This window comes from Delphinapterus leucas, chromosome 8, assembly GCF_059928025.1.
Source record: "Delphinapterus leucas isolate spDelLeu-1000000601 "Yukka" chromosome 8, BTC_Dleu_Yukka2, whole genome shotgun sequence".
In the NCBI taxonomy this organism is placed as follows: domain Eukaryota; kingdom Metazoa; phylum Chordata; class Mammalia; order Artiodactyla; family Monodontidae; genus Delphinapterus; species Delphinapterus leucas.
In genome coordinates this window covers 82,124,732-82,142,640 of record NC_143136.1, presented here as the reverse complement: position 1 = coordinate 82,142,640, position 17,909 = coordinate 82,124,732, and the positions used below count along the sequence as shown (strand labels likewise).

Sequence of the window (17,909 nt, the reverse complement as noted above, 5' to 3'; positions counted from 1 at the left end):
TGACTTTTGTTTTTAGCCCTAAATTTTTTAGACCATGCCTACTATCCTTTGACCAATTAGTGGTATATTCTATTATTATATAGTGAGACAGTGAGACCTTTTCTTACAAATACAATGCCATCAGATTAATTACAGTATTCATTATTTGTACTCCAATGGCAGAATTTTTCAGTATGGTGTATTGGAGGTCTTCACTTACAGAAAACTCTCCAAACTATTTACCCCATCCCAGATGATACTGTGTGATTGACTTGGACCCTGAGTATCTATCTACCCTCATTTGCAATCCAAATTAACCTATTTCTTGACGCACCAAACTTGTTTCTCCTTTAGGACATTTACACAAGTTGTTCCCTCTACCTAGAATGTTCTTCTCTCAGTCTTTCCATAGGTGGCTCTTGTTAGTCAGATCTCAGCTTAAATGTTAACTCCTTAGAAAAGTCTTCTCCAACCACCACCAAATCTAAAGAAATCACTTAAATCACATTACCTTGTTTTAATTCTGTTTATGGCATTTACTACTATCCTGTATTTTTCTGTTTATTTATGTATTTATTGTCCCCCTAACTAATAGAATGTAAGCTCCATGAGAGCAGGAGCCTTGTCTATCTTGTTCACCAGAACCTTAAACAGCCTAGCCAAGAAATAGCTGTAGGAATAAATGAATGAATTGTGTCTAGAAAATATAACAGATTATTCAGATTACAGAAAACTAGGAATAATATAGATTTAGAGATATTTGGACCAGTGGTTCTCATAGACTGCTAAAATAACCTGGCTAGCAGCATCAGCATCACCTGGAACTTTGATAGGAAAGCAAATTCCAAAGACCTAGCCAAGAGCTATTGAATCAGAAACTCTGGAGGTGGGACCTCGCAGTCTATTTTTTATTAAAACAGAGACCAGCTGCTCCAAAGAGTAATTAAATTTTTAATAAGTTGCAGACAAAGCTTGATCAAAGAAGTGCATTGGCATTCTAAGGATTAGTATAATCTAGTATCTCCTATAGATCTTAGAAGGAAAATTAAGTACAGAGCCCTGTATTTGAAGCCCATTGCTCTAAACTGAAGGTTTACTCAGGGACATTAAAATATTTTCACAATCCCACTTAAATTTTATCTGTCTTGAAATATTGATTTCTACTGTCATTTTCATATGTACCCATTAAGTACTGTTCAGCTAAGTTTAGTGGTATGAGTACATATAAAGTAGTTCAAAAAAAAGAATGAATCCAGAATGGCATCTGCATTGATATTTTGAGATATTGATTTTTTTCTATTCGGCACGGTACCAAAGCCTTATCTTTTTTGATCTAGAAGAGAATATTGTAAAAAATAATATGCTTAATTCTCTAAAAGTCTAACCATTTTTGAAGAGGAAGAAATGTATTGTAACTTATGGAATGGCAGCCACAAGCCAGGTACATACAAGTATCAGAGCTAATAGGTATAGAATCAGCTATTCAGAGAGTAAGATAAGTGACTTGACCAAAATTCCATGGGTACTGTGCCAGTGAAAGGCTTGAAACCTAAGTGTGTCTATTTCCAAAGCCAGTGCTTTTTCTACCATTGGATGCTGCCTCATAATGCCAGTGTAAAAGACCAGGTGAATCATCTTAAAACATTACTGGAAGCTAGCAGGGTATAAATAATAAATGAAAAATAAAATTACCACAAGTTATACTCTTTCTTCACTAAATATAGTTAAAAGGTTAACATTACTCTCAGCATATGCCTAATCACTTGAAAATGTTGGATCACAATTAAGAAATCCAGATTCAGCAACTCTTTTTAACAGGTGGGAAAATGTTGTTTGTCATAGAAATGTTCATTTTCAAATTCTTGAAAGACCACGGTGAATATTAAGATAACATTATTTAAAGAAGTATTTGAGACTGAACAAATTTCCCCATATTCTATTGCTTTAGAAATTAAAACTACTTCCTTATGTTATTTTTACATTAGATCTTGAAGAGAATACAAAATTAAATGTAATTGCTAGGAAATGATTTATAGCTGACTGCCTGTCATTGTATATTATTGGTTGCATTATTTAATCCCTTTAATACATATACAATCTGTATTTAAGTAAAAAGTACACTTGATTTATTTAGTATTAAAGTGCTTTAGTAATATAGGGTGTATTTTAAGGAAATACCTTTATTTGAAGACTTTATTTTCAGGTGCTTAAAATTTATTCCTTTCTTATGAAAGGTGGGAACATTTAATAATTAGATTTAACATTTATAAAGTGTTTTGAGAGTGTGTAGAATAGTATAAATACAAATTATTTATTATGAGCAATATATGTCCCCATGCATAATACTCATTTTTAAATTAATTCCATTAATTTGAGTTAGATTATTTTTGAAGTATTCTTGCTACCTTCAACAGAGTTGGAAAAAAAAAATTTCAGAGTGAAGAAGCAGTTTTTCAGTGTTTGCAAGTGTTAAATGTTAATTGGGATCCCTGAGCTATAAAGCCACCAAGTGTGAGAGAAGGGAAATTGAAGTACCCTTTTCTTCTTAAAAGAGAATATAGAAAGTCATTGGAATATTGTTAAGAGTTAAAAGAGCAATATTATCAAATTTTAATTACCCCAGGACAAATTGTATAATCAGTTTAACATTTACACTTTTCCTTTTCTTTCTTTCTTTGATATGCTTTTGACTATTTAAGAGCTAATTACAAGAGAACAGAGAAGGAAAAGGAAAATGATGCAGACAGACTATGAACATTTAACCTGGTAATTTGTTAGACGTTCTGGAAAAAATGGGGGATAAATTACTGAAAAAGCTATAGAACTATAAAGTATTGTTCTTCCTTATCTTAAAGCAGTGGTTCTCAACTCCTCATTGCACATTGCACAATGTTTGGAGATATTTTTGATTGTCCTCACCTGAGAGTAGCAAGATATTACTACTGGCACCTAGTGGGTAGAGGTCAGATATGCTGTGCTAAACATCTTACAGTGCACAAGACAGCCCCCAACAACAAAGAGTTATCCAGTCCAAAAATATCAGTAGTGTTAGGCTGAGAAACTCTGCTGTAGAAAGAGACACGCCTCTCTCAAAAATAATATAAATACAGAGAGATTATGCATAAGGCCATACAACTACTAAATGAAGTGGCCAGAACTTAAACTTGGATCTGCTGATGCCAGGCATTGTGCTTTCCTTGGCTCTTATTGTCCTTAGAATCAAAATTTCATTTATCTTTGGAGAATTATGGTGGAGTGGAGGAGGAACAAGAGAATCATCAGAGTCAATGCTATGTCTCCATTTCTGTTATGTTCCTCTTAATTGTAGTATAATTGGGTTTATATTTTGTTTTTTTTTTTAGATGTCTTATTTATGCAGTCTCTGGCAGTACCCTTTGTTTTGGAATTGATAGCTTCAATTTTTCCGCATTAAAAACTTAATCGAGGGCTTCCCTGGTGGCGCAGTGGTTGAGAGTCCGCCTGCCGATTCAGGGGACACGGGTTCGTGCCCCGGTCCGGGAAGTTCCCACATGCCGCGGAGCGGCTGGGCACGTGAGCCATGGCCGCTGAGCCTGCGCGTCCGGAGCCTGTGCTCCGCAACGGGAGAGGCCACAACAGTGAGAGGCCCGAGTACCGCAAAAAAAAAAATTCTTATGCATTTATGGTATGCCTTTCTAGATGCCTTGAATTGAAAAAACATTGATAGTATGTATCGATTAAGTTTTTTCTTTTTTTTTAGTGTTTAATTTAGTGAAAAAAATTAAAACGTTTAGTGAAAAAAATTAAAACAGGATACAAAATATATATAGCTGCTTTTGACGAAAAATAAAAGATATAGAAAAAATACTGGCAGATAAAATATCTGGTATATAGTATTACTTACAAATTCAAACTGGTGGTACTACAGTATTCTACTAAACGAAGTAGGTTATATTGATCCATTCATTCATGTACCAAAATATTTTCTTAATGCCTTGTAAGTGTCAAGCACTATGCTACATTCTAGACATAAGGCAGGGAACAGGAGAAGCACAAAACTTTTCCTTAAAATGCTAAGAGTCTTATCTGGGCAGACAGACAGGTAAGCAATAACAAACTATACTAGGTAGTAAAGGAGTCCTGTGGGAGTATATAGCAGAAGCCCTGTATTGTTATTAGTAAGTGTAGGCTAGGTTAATCTTGGTAGCAAATTAACCCAGATATCTCAGTAATTTATTACACAAGGAATTTGCTTTTCACACAAGTAAGATCCAGTTTATATCAGGCATTTCTCCTCCATCTTGCTTCTTCAGGTGGCTTCTTCAGTTGTCATGACAGAGGAAGTAGGAAGTAGAGAATTGGACATTTTTAAGGACAGTCCTGTAAGTTGTTTACTTCTTTTTCCTCTCATATTACTGGCCAGAAATCAGCCTCATTCCCCCAACCTTACTGGAAGGCATGCTAGAAAATGCAGAGGAGGTACATTTGACTATTTGTTGAGCACCAGCTCTGCCACTGGCCTATACCACAGACTGGACATAGGAAAGGCCTCCCTGGAAGCTGTGGCATTTAAATTGAGACCTGAAAAATAAGTAGTTACCTAGACCAGTAAAGACATGGAAAAATCATTTCAGGTAGGAATAATCTTGTTCCAATGCCTAGAGGAGAGAGAAGGATGACCCTTCAAAGAACTGGAAATTCAGTATTTGAGCTTTGAATGTAGGGGGAGGGCAGGCAGGGGCACATTCATGAAGGACTTTTTAAGTTGTGTTAAGGTATTTTAAAATTATGCTGAAGGCGAGGAGAAGCCACTGGAAGGTTTAAAGCATGACAAAGTTTGAGCAATGTGAGTAGAGTAATGTAATAAAGTTTGCGTTTTAGAAAAGTCATTCTGGTTGCAGTGAAGAGTATGGATTGGAGGAGAGCAAGATTGTAGGTGCGAGGCCAGTTAAGAATCTCCAGTATCAGTCCAGTTAAGCAATGATGGTGACCTGTAGGAAGAATAGGGATAGAAAGTAATAGATTGGAGAGATATTTAAGAGTTATAGTTGTTGGAATTTAGTAGTTCATTGGAAGAACAGTAATAAGTGGGTTATTTGGGGGATGGGGAGTGATTAATTCAGTTTGAGATATTTTGAGTTCGAGACATATAAACCACCAGAGTGTTTCTGTCTGAATGAAAGATTTGAATACATAGATAGGTCTAGAAATCCGAAGAGAGATCTGAGCTGAAGATACAGATTTGGGATTTATCAGCATTTAGATCATACTTAAGCCACAAGAGTAGGTGAGTTTGTACATGCATACTGTAAGAAGGAAAGAGGGCCTGTGGCAGAGCCCTGTGGACAACATTTAAGGCAGAGGTTCTTAATTTTCACAGTGTCTGTGAAAAAAGACGGAGAAGGAGAAAAGGAGGAAAAAAGAAGGAGAAAAAAAGGGTACTACCTGGAAAGAACCTGAGACTGGAGGAGAGCTCTTTTAATAATTGGAGAGACTTAAGCATGTTTAACTGCTAAGGGTAATAGAGGGACTGAACAAATTAGCAACAGAAATGATAAACAGGTAAGAGGATTGAGACTAAAAAACCAGAGCACTAAAAGAAATAGCTTTCCATACTAAGAGGAGGGAAGAAGAAATGTTGGAAATCTATGAATAGTAGTTTGTAGCATTGGTGGTAGAAAATTGAGGGAACTGAGTTCTCATCTCATCTAAGGGCAGTGATTTTTTTTTTTTTCCTATTAGCCAGCACTTTATATGCTCTGCTGGGAGTGAGGGAAGAGCTGGTAAGGACAGAGTTTTTAGAGAAGTGATGAATGTTTGAAACAATCACTAGGGAGAGGTTGAGAGAGCTAAAGAGGAAAAGCTAATAGGATTACCAGGCATCATTGAGGCCCAAATTGAGGGTGCTTACCAAGGATTTATGGTGGCCACTATCTGTAGAGTTTTATATTCTGTAATTTTTCTGTTGAAGCACTCAGGAACCCAGATACAATGGAAGGACAGTGAGGCAGGGGAATTGAATATATTGACAGGGGAGTGGCTTACGTGATGTACAATGCAATAAAAACAGAGTAGGGAAGTCAGTAAAGAGAAAGAACAAAAGGTAGAAAGTAGCCAATGAAATGGTCTTCAATTTTTTAACAAATACCATCGATGTATATATGTATTTATAAATTATATGTATTTACCTGTATGCTCATATACTTTATATAAAGCTTATTAAAAATATATTAAATTACATAAGTATAATAAAATCTACTTTGTATAACCTGCAACCTACTTTATATGTTCTACAAAAATATAAACTATAAAAATATAAAATATAAATAATGAAAGATTAAAAAGTTCTAAGACTTTCGTCTTGTACTCTACAGGATTGTCTTACACTTGTCTTACAAGTGTATTGTAAGACACTTGTCTTACAATTGTCTTACACTTCCTACTTTGGAGATGACTTGCCTTGAGAATGTATATATATTGGATTGTAATTAGAAGAGAATGCTGGGATGTTGGGAGGTCATGGTCAGAGAGTAGAATGTCTAAATTTATTATTTTGAGGGTAGAGCAGTAATGACATCTGGGACATGTCCATGGAAAAAAATGGTAGATTGAATCACTAGGAAAAATCAAGAAATGGAAGACAAGTATGGGGTTATTAATGTAGCATATTGTGGTTACTCTGGTTGATTGCAACTTTGGGGTAAAAATAAAAGCCTATGAGCCAGGTGCAAGGGGATAAAAAATGAAAGAAGTTTTTGAAGAGGAAGTTATCTAGTAGGTGACAACGAGGAAGAGGGATAAATATACAAGTCTGCAAAAAGCATAGACTTGTACTCCTTGAGAGACTTTTTGTATACACTACCTGCAGTAGACAATGAATGCTGAAAGATTCCTAACTCAAAAGTAATTCTTTACTGGGTAATTTTTTTAAGGAAACAAGTCCCTCATCTCCCGTTGATAATCCCTGGGGAGGGATAAAGTGATTCATACTCTAGAGTTAATTGTTATAATTAAATTGATACTTAGTTTTAATCAGTACTAAGGAATGGAAGCAAAAACTTCCAAGAATTGGAGCATAATTTTGGAATCTTTAGTCAGATGTCCTTTTTTTCTCTCCAGAAAATTGGGATCCATCTTACACTTCTATCAATTCATGAATGCGTTTATATGGTAGTTTTTATAATGATATTATTTCATGTAGATTGATGTTTAGATTAATGAAAAGAAAAAAATGTATGAAATCAGTACTGTCTTGAAAACTGCCAGGTGTATGATCCTAAGTATGGGACATTTTTAATGGCAGACCTGGATAAATTAGGAGATTTTGAATTTCTGGAGGTTATCATGAGGGTCTACAAACCAAGGTAACATGAGGAAATGAAAGTGTGTGTCAGGAGAGAAAGGTAAGACAAACTGAGGGAGAACTGAGTCTGATTTGCAGAATTTTCTGAAACCAGAATGGAGACTGTTTTGTCTCTGAAGTTCATCAGACCCTATGACTTTAGCTGCTAACTTCATTGTGTCTTTGTTCATTCTCGTCTAACCTGCAGTTTCTGAATATCTACTTTCTCCAGCTTTCCAGGGTCTTGCCTTTCAGTCCTTTATAGCAGGGTAGAGGTAGAGAGAAGCATTCATTCATTCATATACTCATTTATCAAGATGATTTTTATTGATCATCCATCACTACTTGATGCTGGGTATGCAGTAGTAAATAAGAAAGTTCATACCCTCAAGGAGCTTACAGGCTAGTAGGATGGAGGGATAAATAACTGGAACATAGTGTGATAAATTCACTATAATCTAATAGAAGGGGCACCTAAACCCATTCCTTAGCAGTCAGATGAGTCTTCTGGGAGAATGTGACATTTCATGTAAGACCTAAGACCTTTGAGGAGATGAAGATCAGAGTGAGTGTTGGGTCACGGGAGGATGAATGTTCAGGCTGAGAGAATAGAATAGAATGTCCCTAATGCAAGAGAAAGCAAGAGCCATATATTGACTGGGAAAATTAGATCAGATGTTAACCCCCCCCCGTCTTCCCCATCTGCATCATTAGAGATATACTCAGATTTTCATACAAGTACAAACCTCTATACATAGGCCTCAAATGCCAGAGTCTCAAACTTGCATGTATGGAAGTACCTTATTCCAGTTATCTAATGGTGCATAACAAGTTACCCAAAACTAATGGGATAGAACATACATTTATTATACTCACAGATTCTGGGTCAGGATTTCAGACAGGGCATAGTGGGGATGGTTTGTCTCAATTCCATGATGTTTGGGGTCCAGCTCGAGGATTGGAAGTCTGTGAGAGGTAAAGTCATCTGCATCATTGTTCATTCAACTTTTTAGCAATTAATTTCAGATGTTGGCTTGGGGAATTAATTTTTCTCTAAAAGCACTACTTTGTATGGTCTCCTCATGGGCTAGTTTGAGTTTCCTCATAGCATGGGGACCAGGACCCAAAAGCAAGTGTCTCAAGAAGAAGAAAATTAGGTGGAAGTTTTATATACTTTTTATGATCTAACCTCAGGTGACCTAATCATCTTTACCATATTCTACTTGTTAACAGTCATGGGCTCATGTTGAAGGGAAGGGAAAATACCACCTACCTCTCAGTGGGAGGAGTGTCAGTCACATTGTAAGAAGAGAATGTGGGAAAGGATTGATTTATTGATTAGCATCTTTGGAAGGTACAATCTTGCATATTCCTCACTTAAGAATGTTCACAAATAAGATCAAATCTATGTTCCACTGCACCAGTAACAGTCATTAATTTCCCTTTATAGTTCACCTGTCGGTTATTCATCCACGATGTCTTTGACATTACTTTTGAGGTATTTTATAAATGTTAGTAGCTCCATCCTGTCCAATAAGTGCAAAAGCAGAAAAGAAGGCTAGACATGGTTCAAAGAAAAATCAACAAAGTTTTAAAATTAAAACAGAGATAAAACTACAATATAACTAATGCTTGTATGCTGTCACCTTAAACATATAAATAAATGAAATTAAATGCACATCCTTTCAGAACCTAAAATAAATTTAAGTAAAGGAACTTCAGTACTACTTTACCATCTTTATGCTTGCTAGCTACCTTAGGAGAGTGTTGGGTTTGTTTTTTTAACCTCATTTTATTTCACTATACTGACTACTAGCCTCAGCTATAATATAAACTGAATACTAAACTTTTTAAAAATTGTGTTCTTTCAGTAAAAATAGATGTTAAATTTTAAACTACAACTCATTACATTTCTCTTTGTTTTTCTTTGTTTGGTCCTGATTTTCCCATGCGTAGATTTGTCTTATGTGTGTTTGTGTAAGGTATGTATGTGTACTCACACATGCATGTATATACATACACAAATACATTGAACACTATATACATACATAATACATACCCATAAATGCAAATCAAGCTCTTTGTTGTTTCACTTAGCCTATCTTAACCATTCACAGAATCCTCCAATTTAAAGTGATCCAGGTGGGCCTGAATTAAATTAGAAGGAAAATGTTTAAAAGTCATGTATCTAGTCTTGTTTTCAAGTTTGCTGTTCTAATCCATCCCATCCTCCTTTCTTCTGCCTCAAAAATATTGTAGGAACAAGGTTGATCTGGGCATGAAGTTAAACAGGATATTGCTTTCATCTACTTCAGCCAAATCTCAAAGTCACTGACCTAAGAAAGACCTCCCCATCTACTTTGATAAAAAGCAGAGTTGAAAATGGTAATGTCCACTATTTTTTGCTAGTTGCTGTACATTTGTTACCTCATTTAATCCTCTGAAGAGTGTATGTTATTCTGTTTATTTCAAGAGAAGAAAGCAAAAGTCTAGAAGAAATGAAGTAGCTTGTCTGTTACACAGCTATGACACAGTAGTGACAATAAGATTCTAGCCAGATCCGTCTAACTCCAAATGCTGAGTTCTTTCAATTTAGTATCAGTACCTGTAGTTTTTCTGTAATATTTCTCAGCTCAGTATTTTGATTTTGATGTAACATTTATGTGAGTGATCAGAATCGCTTGTTTTATTCAGCTAGCTGAATATATAAACCTGGATTGTTTGTAGTAGGCATTTACAAAGCAGAAGACTTATAAGAACAGAACATTGGCTGTACTAGGAGCTCACAGTCTGTTCATTGGCAAATCAAAGAAATTTTAAAGTCAGACAAAAGAAACTATGAAAAGCATGATTTATTATGTTGTATAAGACTAGAACATTCCTACTCACCAAGAGAAGATAGATGGGAAAAATTTAATCAGAATATAAGTTCCTGTAAGAAAATACAGCATTCTGTGAGAAATCAGACTGTTGCCTTAGAATAAATTCCTCATGTATCCATGTAAGCAGCATGAAGAAAATAAAATGTACATTATCAACTTTTTCTTTACTGTACCAAAGCCAAACACAGCCCCAGCTGTGTTGCTACTTACTACTTGATCTTTCTATTATTTTGCTTTCCATCAGTGACTTTTTTCCTCTTCAGAGTAACAGCTATCCCTAATGGTAGAGTGCATTTCTTACAGAGATCAAAATTAATGTAATTGAAAACATTATGGCCTTGAAAATACTTTAATATTTAATTTAGTGGTTCATGGGTAAATGTTACTGGAGTCATAGAAAATTTAAGATAGAAGTAGTGGTATAAGAAACAATCCCCAAAGCCAATCAGTCCTAGAAGAAGAGCCCAGGATAGTGGCCTTAGTTCAGGGAACCTTTTCAGGAAAACACACAACCTGTTGACGTTCTGATACATGCTGCATCCTAAGGTGGCAAGTTAGTACATGGAATAGTTTGGAAAGGTAGCCTCAGAATTCAGTGAAGTGCCCTTTCTTTGTTCTGGACCAGAGATACGCCCGACTTTCCCCCGACTTTCCCATCCCGTCATACATCCCTTGGCTTCTTATAATTTCTAGCTATGTCACTATGTGGAAAACTGAAACAACATGGGCATGATTTTTTTTTTAATTTCACTGTATTTTAGTCAAACATGGATGTCTAAAGTTTGATTTCAAAATAAATTTAAGGTATCTTGCCAGAGTTAGGAGAATAATTTAAACACATTATATAACTCACATTATTAAAGCTCATTTTTAGCATTATCCAATAGTAAATTTAAAATCCTTTTCTTTATGAAATAATTTTTGTGACAGGCACCATGCTTGACCAGTGTAATGTAACATATTAATGCATGATGAGGTTGTAAGAGGGGGCATGAGGAGCTGTGACAGCAGTGGCCTGAGTTCCCTCCTGGAATGGCCAGCCATCTCCCCCTAGCTAACTCTAATTTCTTCTCTCATACACAGCTTAGAAGTCATCCCTTCTGCGGACATTCTCCGATCTTTTCATTTTGCATTAGGTGTACCTCCTCTGTGAACATCTGTAGTATCCTGTGCATACTCAGGTACTTCTCTTTATATATCTCTCTCTCCTTCACTGGACTGTAAAATTGTTGTGAGCTTCACTGTTTTTCATCTTTGTATCCTCAACATCTAAACTTGTGCCTCATACCTGGTAGGCACTAACATATTTGTTGAATGAAGGCATACATGAAAAGATGAATATGAATAGATTTATAGGTATTTTATGAAGCGCACATTCATAGAAGGTTATGTTTCTCAAGGAAAAAGCATTAACTCATTACGCATGAAACATTGTCTTGTTATGCTTCTTCATCCCATTCTGCAATATTATTTTTTGTTTCTTTGGATCTTTAACCTATTGCACTAAACAAAAAATAGTTACTACTTAAGCTACATTTTGTAACTTTGTCATTAAGTTTTTAACACACAATATTGACTATTTGTAAAGGTTACTCTAAATTTTTTCAGAATTTTTAATTTGCAGTTGTATTATTTTGTGGCCAGTTTTCCTCCCAAAGAATGTATCATTAGGTACTTAGTGGATGCAGTAGCAAAATAAGATTTGCCTTTTGGAGAAAATTTTACTTTGTGGAAGATTCTTTGGAATGTGTCTTTTTAAAGTTATGGGCTTTCTGATTTTAATCTAAAATTGGGTGAATAATATTTATAGTTTTTGTAACACCTTAGAGTTCACAGATTGCCTTATGTACTTTTTTATATAATCTTCAAATTAAACTGCTTGTGAGATAGCATAATACTTACGAGATAATATGGGATATCATAAATAAGTAAACGAAGAATCATAGAGGTTAAATAACACCTTAGATTGTACAGCTGAATCTGGAACTTTATTTGTGAGGAGACTTTTACTGTTGATTCAGTTTCTTTAGTAGTTTTGTTCAGAATTTTCTATTTAACCTTGAATCAGTGGCAGTAAGCTATATTTTTCTAGTTTGTTCATTTCATCTGTCTTCAAATGTATTGCCATGAAGCTGTTTTAATATGCTCTTATTATTTTAATGTCTGCAGCATCTGTAGTTATGTAGTTTCTGACACTAGCTATTTCTGCATGCCTGCCCTTCCTCCTTCTCTTCCTCGCTTCCTCCCTCCCTCCCTTTTTTTCTTCCTTTTTTCCTTACAACTTTTTGCTGAATCTATCCAGAGGTTTGAAGTTCTACGCTTTTCAGAGAGTCAACTTTTAGCTTTCCCGTCACCTCTATTTTATCTTTATTTTCTATTTCATCAATTTCTGGGTTTTTATTTTAATTATTTCTTGTCCTTTGCTTTTCTCAACTCCTGTTTTTTTCTTTTTTTTTTAAGTTTGTTGTGTTTCTTTTATAAAGCCTGTTTTATTGGATTCTCAGGTCACTAATTTTCGCCCTTTTCCATAGTAGGCATTTAAGGTTATAAAATTCTCTTCAGTTATTGATTTTCACATATACCACAGGTTTTCATATTAGGTTGTCACTTAGTTCTGAATATTTAGTTCCAATTTCCATTTTGAGTTATTTAGAAGTATGCTGCTTATTTTCAAAACAATTGAATTATTTCTAGTTATCTTTTTGTTATTAAATTCTATCTTAATCTCATTGTTGTTAAAGAATGTGGTTTGTATAATATCAATTATTTAACTTGCTGAGCCTTATTTTTGTGGCCTAGTTTGTGCTCAGCTTTTGAAATGTTCTATTTTGGAAAAGTACTTGAAAATAATGTGTATTTTACAACTCTGGGTATCATTTTATACATATGTCCATTAGATAAGGGTAATTGTTCAAATCTTTTATGTTCTTATGACGTTGTCTTCTTGACCTTTAAGTTACTAAGCTAAACTATAAATCTCTCATTTTACATCGTTTGTTTAGTTTTCCTTGTCAAGTTTTGCTTTATATATTTTGAGATCGTTAGCTGTGTACAACTTTGTTATTGTTATATTTTCCTGAAGAAGTAAACTTTTTATCATTTAACAATGATCCTCTTTATTTCTAGTAATGCTTTTTTCCTTATATTAATATAATTTTGATATTTGTATTAATATCTTTTTCCATTTTGTACTTTTATTTATGTTATGGATGTATCTTTTGAAAAGAGAACAATATAGCTAAGTTTTTTTAAATCCAATCTGACAATTTTTATCTTTTAACTAGACTATACAGCCAGTTTACGTTTATTTTAATTACTGATGTATTTGGGTTTATTTCTGCCATTTAATTTAGTATATTTATTTTCCCATCATTTCTTTGTTTCTCTTTCTTTCTTTTATTGACTTCTTTGTGCATTCTTCACTATTTTTTTCTCATTCATTTTTTTTCCTACTGGTTTGGAGGTTATACTTGCTTACCCTAGAAGTGTTATCATGTATACTGTTTAAATTATATACATAACTTTACTCTCTACCCAAACAAAAAGACCTTAGAAGAGAATATTTTAACTCTGCTTACCTTTTCCAAATTTATATATTTTTGCTTATGTTTTTAATTCTGTAAGAAATAAATATCATATTTTATAATGTTAATATTGTTTATATTTACCACTTTTTTTCACCTCATCATTCTTTAGGCATTTCAGAACTTTTGATTGAAAATAAATTCAATGAGGACATGAGAGTGATAAACACTCTCAGTCTTTATCTCTAAATGACCTTATTTCACTCTCATTGTTAGAAGAATTTTATTGGGTATAAAATTCTAGGTTACTAGGTTAATTTCTTTTAGCCCATTAAAGTTTTTATTTCACTGTCTTGTGGATTCTTTTTCTTTCAAAAGTTTAATTATTGGTCTGTCAGTCCTTTGAATGTAATTTATCTTTTTTTTCTGTTTGCTTTTGATGTCTTTTCTTTTTCTTGTATTAACAGTTTCACTCTTCCAATATATCCTCTACCTCTTTCTGTCTTTGCTAGAGCTTTAATTCAGATGTACATGAGATCTGTTCGCAATATTTTCCATGCCTCTTTATGTCTCAGGATTACATCTGACATAATATATTCATTTCTCGATTACAGTTCTCTAATTCTCATTTCAACTATATTGAAGTTACTGTTTAACCTATTGATTGACTTCTTTTGCTTTATCATACTTTGCATTTTTTAAAATTCTCTTTTCTCCTTTTCCAGAATTCATCTTTTCTTACATTGTTAAACTTTTTACTTCTTGAAACATATTAAACATATTTATTGTATGTGCAGTAATTCTAATACCTGGCAACTTCTTAGGAGGGATTCTGCCATACGTTGTTGTTTATTTGTTTTACATATGATGCCTTGTTTTTTAATATATTTAAATGATTTTTAAAATCTTGAGCTACTCATTTTTCTTTGAATTTTACATGTGAAAGTATTTTGATACCTGTGTTTCAAGGTGTACATTCGTTTCTATCAGATGCCTGACAGTATTAGTATGATACTATTAATATAGGACCACTTTAAAATCTTGGCTTGAGATTTTGTGGAGCAGAAGAGTAGTGAGACTTCAGACTGCAGACTGCAGTGAGGGTTAGCTCGTGGTTACAGATTATCAGAGAGGACTTATTTTTCCCATCCATCCAGTGTCAAAGTTCTGTATAGGCAATTTCCCTTACATTTCCTCTTAGGGAAGGAAGCAAGAGGGTGGGGGTATTATGGCATAATGCTTAAGAGCATTGTGCCTAGACCCAGACTGTCTGAATTTGCATTTTGGCTCTACTGCTAACCTTGAACAAATTGCTTAACCTTTCTGTTCTTCAGTGTCTTGATCTCTAAGATAAAGATTTAATGGTGCCCCTTTTATGGGTTTTCTGAGGATAAAATGAGTTAATATCTTTGAAGCACTTAGAACGCAGTAAGTTCTATAAGTGTTTCCTATTATTATCATGATCATCATTATTGTGTCTAACTAACTCTTATACTAAGTGAGTAGTGCTTTGTGGCCCCAGCACTCTTGGGGGGGGGGGTCTGCTGTTAGACATCCTACCTTTTGAGGCCTCAAAAATTAATACTCAACTTCAGCTGATTCAGCAAATATTCTTAAGACAAAAGACAACTCAAGTGCTTACCTTACTACTCTGAATACCAGTCTTCACTTAGTCTTGTCCCCAGAATTCCTTACTGTTTTTCTTACCTCATGGGATCATTTAAGTATTTTTTATATTTCTTATTTTATTTTAGTTGTTTTCAGGTGATACTCGTGTTACAGGATATAGAAGTCCGTTATACAGCTTGTAAATGGCAAAGCCAAGACTAAGGTCCCAAACTGACTCTGAGCCTGGTGCTTCAAGAAATTTGGACAGCGGACATACACAGACATGAATGTTTCAAATATTTAAAATCATTAGTGATCCAAGAAATACTGATAGAAGTAACTATACAGTACCGTTTTTCTTATCAAATTAGAAAAGTAAAGAAGAAAAGAAAGGAAGAAGGAAGGAAACAGAATTTGAAACCCCAAATTAACAAGCATTCAAAAATCCAGAAACTTTCTTATCTCTTATTGGCAAAGATGTTAATTGCTACAACTCCTGTGCAGAGCAGTTTGGCAGTGTATATCCAAGTTAAAAGATTTATATTTATGACACATAAATTTCGCTTCTACGAATTTATAAAAACAGTTAAAGGTGCGTATAGAGATTTAGCCATAAGAGTGGACATTACATCACTTTACAGAAAATTAAAATATTGGAAACAAACATTTACCTCACAATAAGAGAATGGGTTGAGTTGAGTGTGAAACATCCAAATAATGAAATGCTAAATGCAATTTTAAAAGATTTCTTTGAATGCCATCAGAAGAAGTTTGTGGTAATTTGTTGAGGGGAAACAGAGACGGTTGCAAGTTAAAATATACAATCTAATTTTTAAAAAACAATAGTGTGTATATATATAATCATAATCCATTGCAAAAGTTAAAACTAATAGCTCTTGGGCATGAGGTTTGGGGTGATTATTAACACATTTTCTTTTTACTTATTCGTAGTTTCTACAGTGATCTGAACACTATTAAAAATAGATAACATGCCGTTAAGTAAATTCTTAAATAAGAATCATAATTCAAGATGCCAGTACTCTAATAAAACTATTTATATTTCTGTATATTGACTTTTCAGTTCTAATGCTTAGGATATATATTTTTATGTAGTTAAAATTATTCTGTACATATATTTTATAATCTGACATTTTCTTTGACAGTTTCTAATTATTTTTCCATGTTTCTACATAGCTTTGCAGTGACCAATTTGATGACCACATCATACTGATATTCTGTTTATTTAATTACTAAAATTTAACATATTTTCTACAATTGTTTAAATATTTACTTTTTTTAGCATTTATCTATTATGGCTAGCACTTCAATTAAATAATACAAATGATAGTTCTGAAAATAATGGTAACACATTATCAAATACCTTTTTGGTGTTTCATAAAAGTTATATATAATTCTTAGAACAATTCTATGAGTTAGGCATTATTATTCTCTTACGAAAATGAAGCTAAATAACCCATTGATTACAAATCTAGTGAGAGGTTGAGCTAGAGTTCAATCCAGGTTTGTCTGATTGTATGTCTGATTTATCTAAGCTTTTTCCATTAAAGTTTGTAAAATTGTGCTCCGTAATCTTTAACAGGAAATATTAGCAGGGATGAAAAATAGTTCTAATTCAGTTTCCTGAATCCCATATCTATTTCAGAGTTTTTGAGACCATTATCTTTTAGTTTCTAGTATTGTTGTTAAAAGAACAGTAACCTTTCAGAGTCTTATCTTAGGCACAGTTCTCCCTGCCCAGTCTCTGGAATCTTTTAGAACCTTCTCTTTTTCCTCAGTGCTTTCTACTCTCTTAATGATTCACCTTGTTGTTTGCTCAGTTTTCGTCCTTTGACCTGGGTATTCCATTTGCAGATTTTTCATGTTTTATTCCTTTGATGGTTTCCTGTCTTCTAATTTGCTGTTATTGACCATGTTGTTGTTGTTGTTGTTGTTGTTGTTGTTGTTGTATCCTTGGAACTCCTTTTATTTGGATACCGGACCTCTTAGACTCTTACTGTCATATCTTTTGTTTCCTATTGTTCATTTCTCTATCATTTTGTTTCTACCTTAAGGAAGAGTTTTTAGCTTTATATTTGAATCCACTTTAAAACTCTGCCTTTTTTTTTTCATTGATCGATCTTGTTCTCTGAGAGTTTCTTTTTTTATAGCTTCTGATTCTTGCTTCCTGGATACAATATAGTTTCTTATTTCTGTGAGGTTTTTAAATACATTTTTTGAAGTTTCTTCTGTTCCCTGAATGTATGTTTCTCCACGTTCAGTTTTTCTGTTTATGTGGTTTGAATTCGTATCTCTGTGTACTATGAGCAGAGCTTGTTGATTGGAGAGCTTCACTGAGCTTTGAATGCACGATGAACTGATCTCTTTGTTGGGAGGTCACCAAATGTCAGTATCTGCAGGTATTTACTCTTAGGCAGTTCAGATTACTCAGAGAGGAATTTTCCAGTATCTTGTCTCTGGAGGGAAACCCTGTATGCCAGCATTCTGGGAGGCAGTCAGTGGAAAGGGAGGAAAGGGAGTGGTGTAATAAACCTTTACTTAATCCCAGTTGTTAAATAAGACAAATTATTCCACTCT

At 34.0% G+C, this 17,909-nt stretch overlaps 1 protein-coding gene across 11 annotated transcripts in view; it reads left to right on the top strand.

Moving 5' to 3' along the window:
- Window positions 1-17,909, top strand: part of MBD5 (methyl-CpG binding domain protein 5) — a 413,679-nt gene that overhangs the window by 59,416 nt on the left and 336,354 nt on the right. For 7 of the 11 annotated variants that reach the window (XM_089916843.1, XM_089916841.1, XM_089916842.1 and 4 more), the window contains 2 exons: window positions 9,560-9,685; window positions 11,266-11,363. The exons of 2 other annotated variants lie outside the window; for them this stretch is intronic. The gene's annotated coding sequence lies outside the window, so the exon portion shown is untranslated. The remainder of the gene's footprint in view (window positions 1-9,559; window positions 9,686-11,265; window positions 11,364-17,909) is intronic. 2 more of the 11 variants (XM_089916845.1, XM_089916844.1) reach the window with 1 other exon arrangement.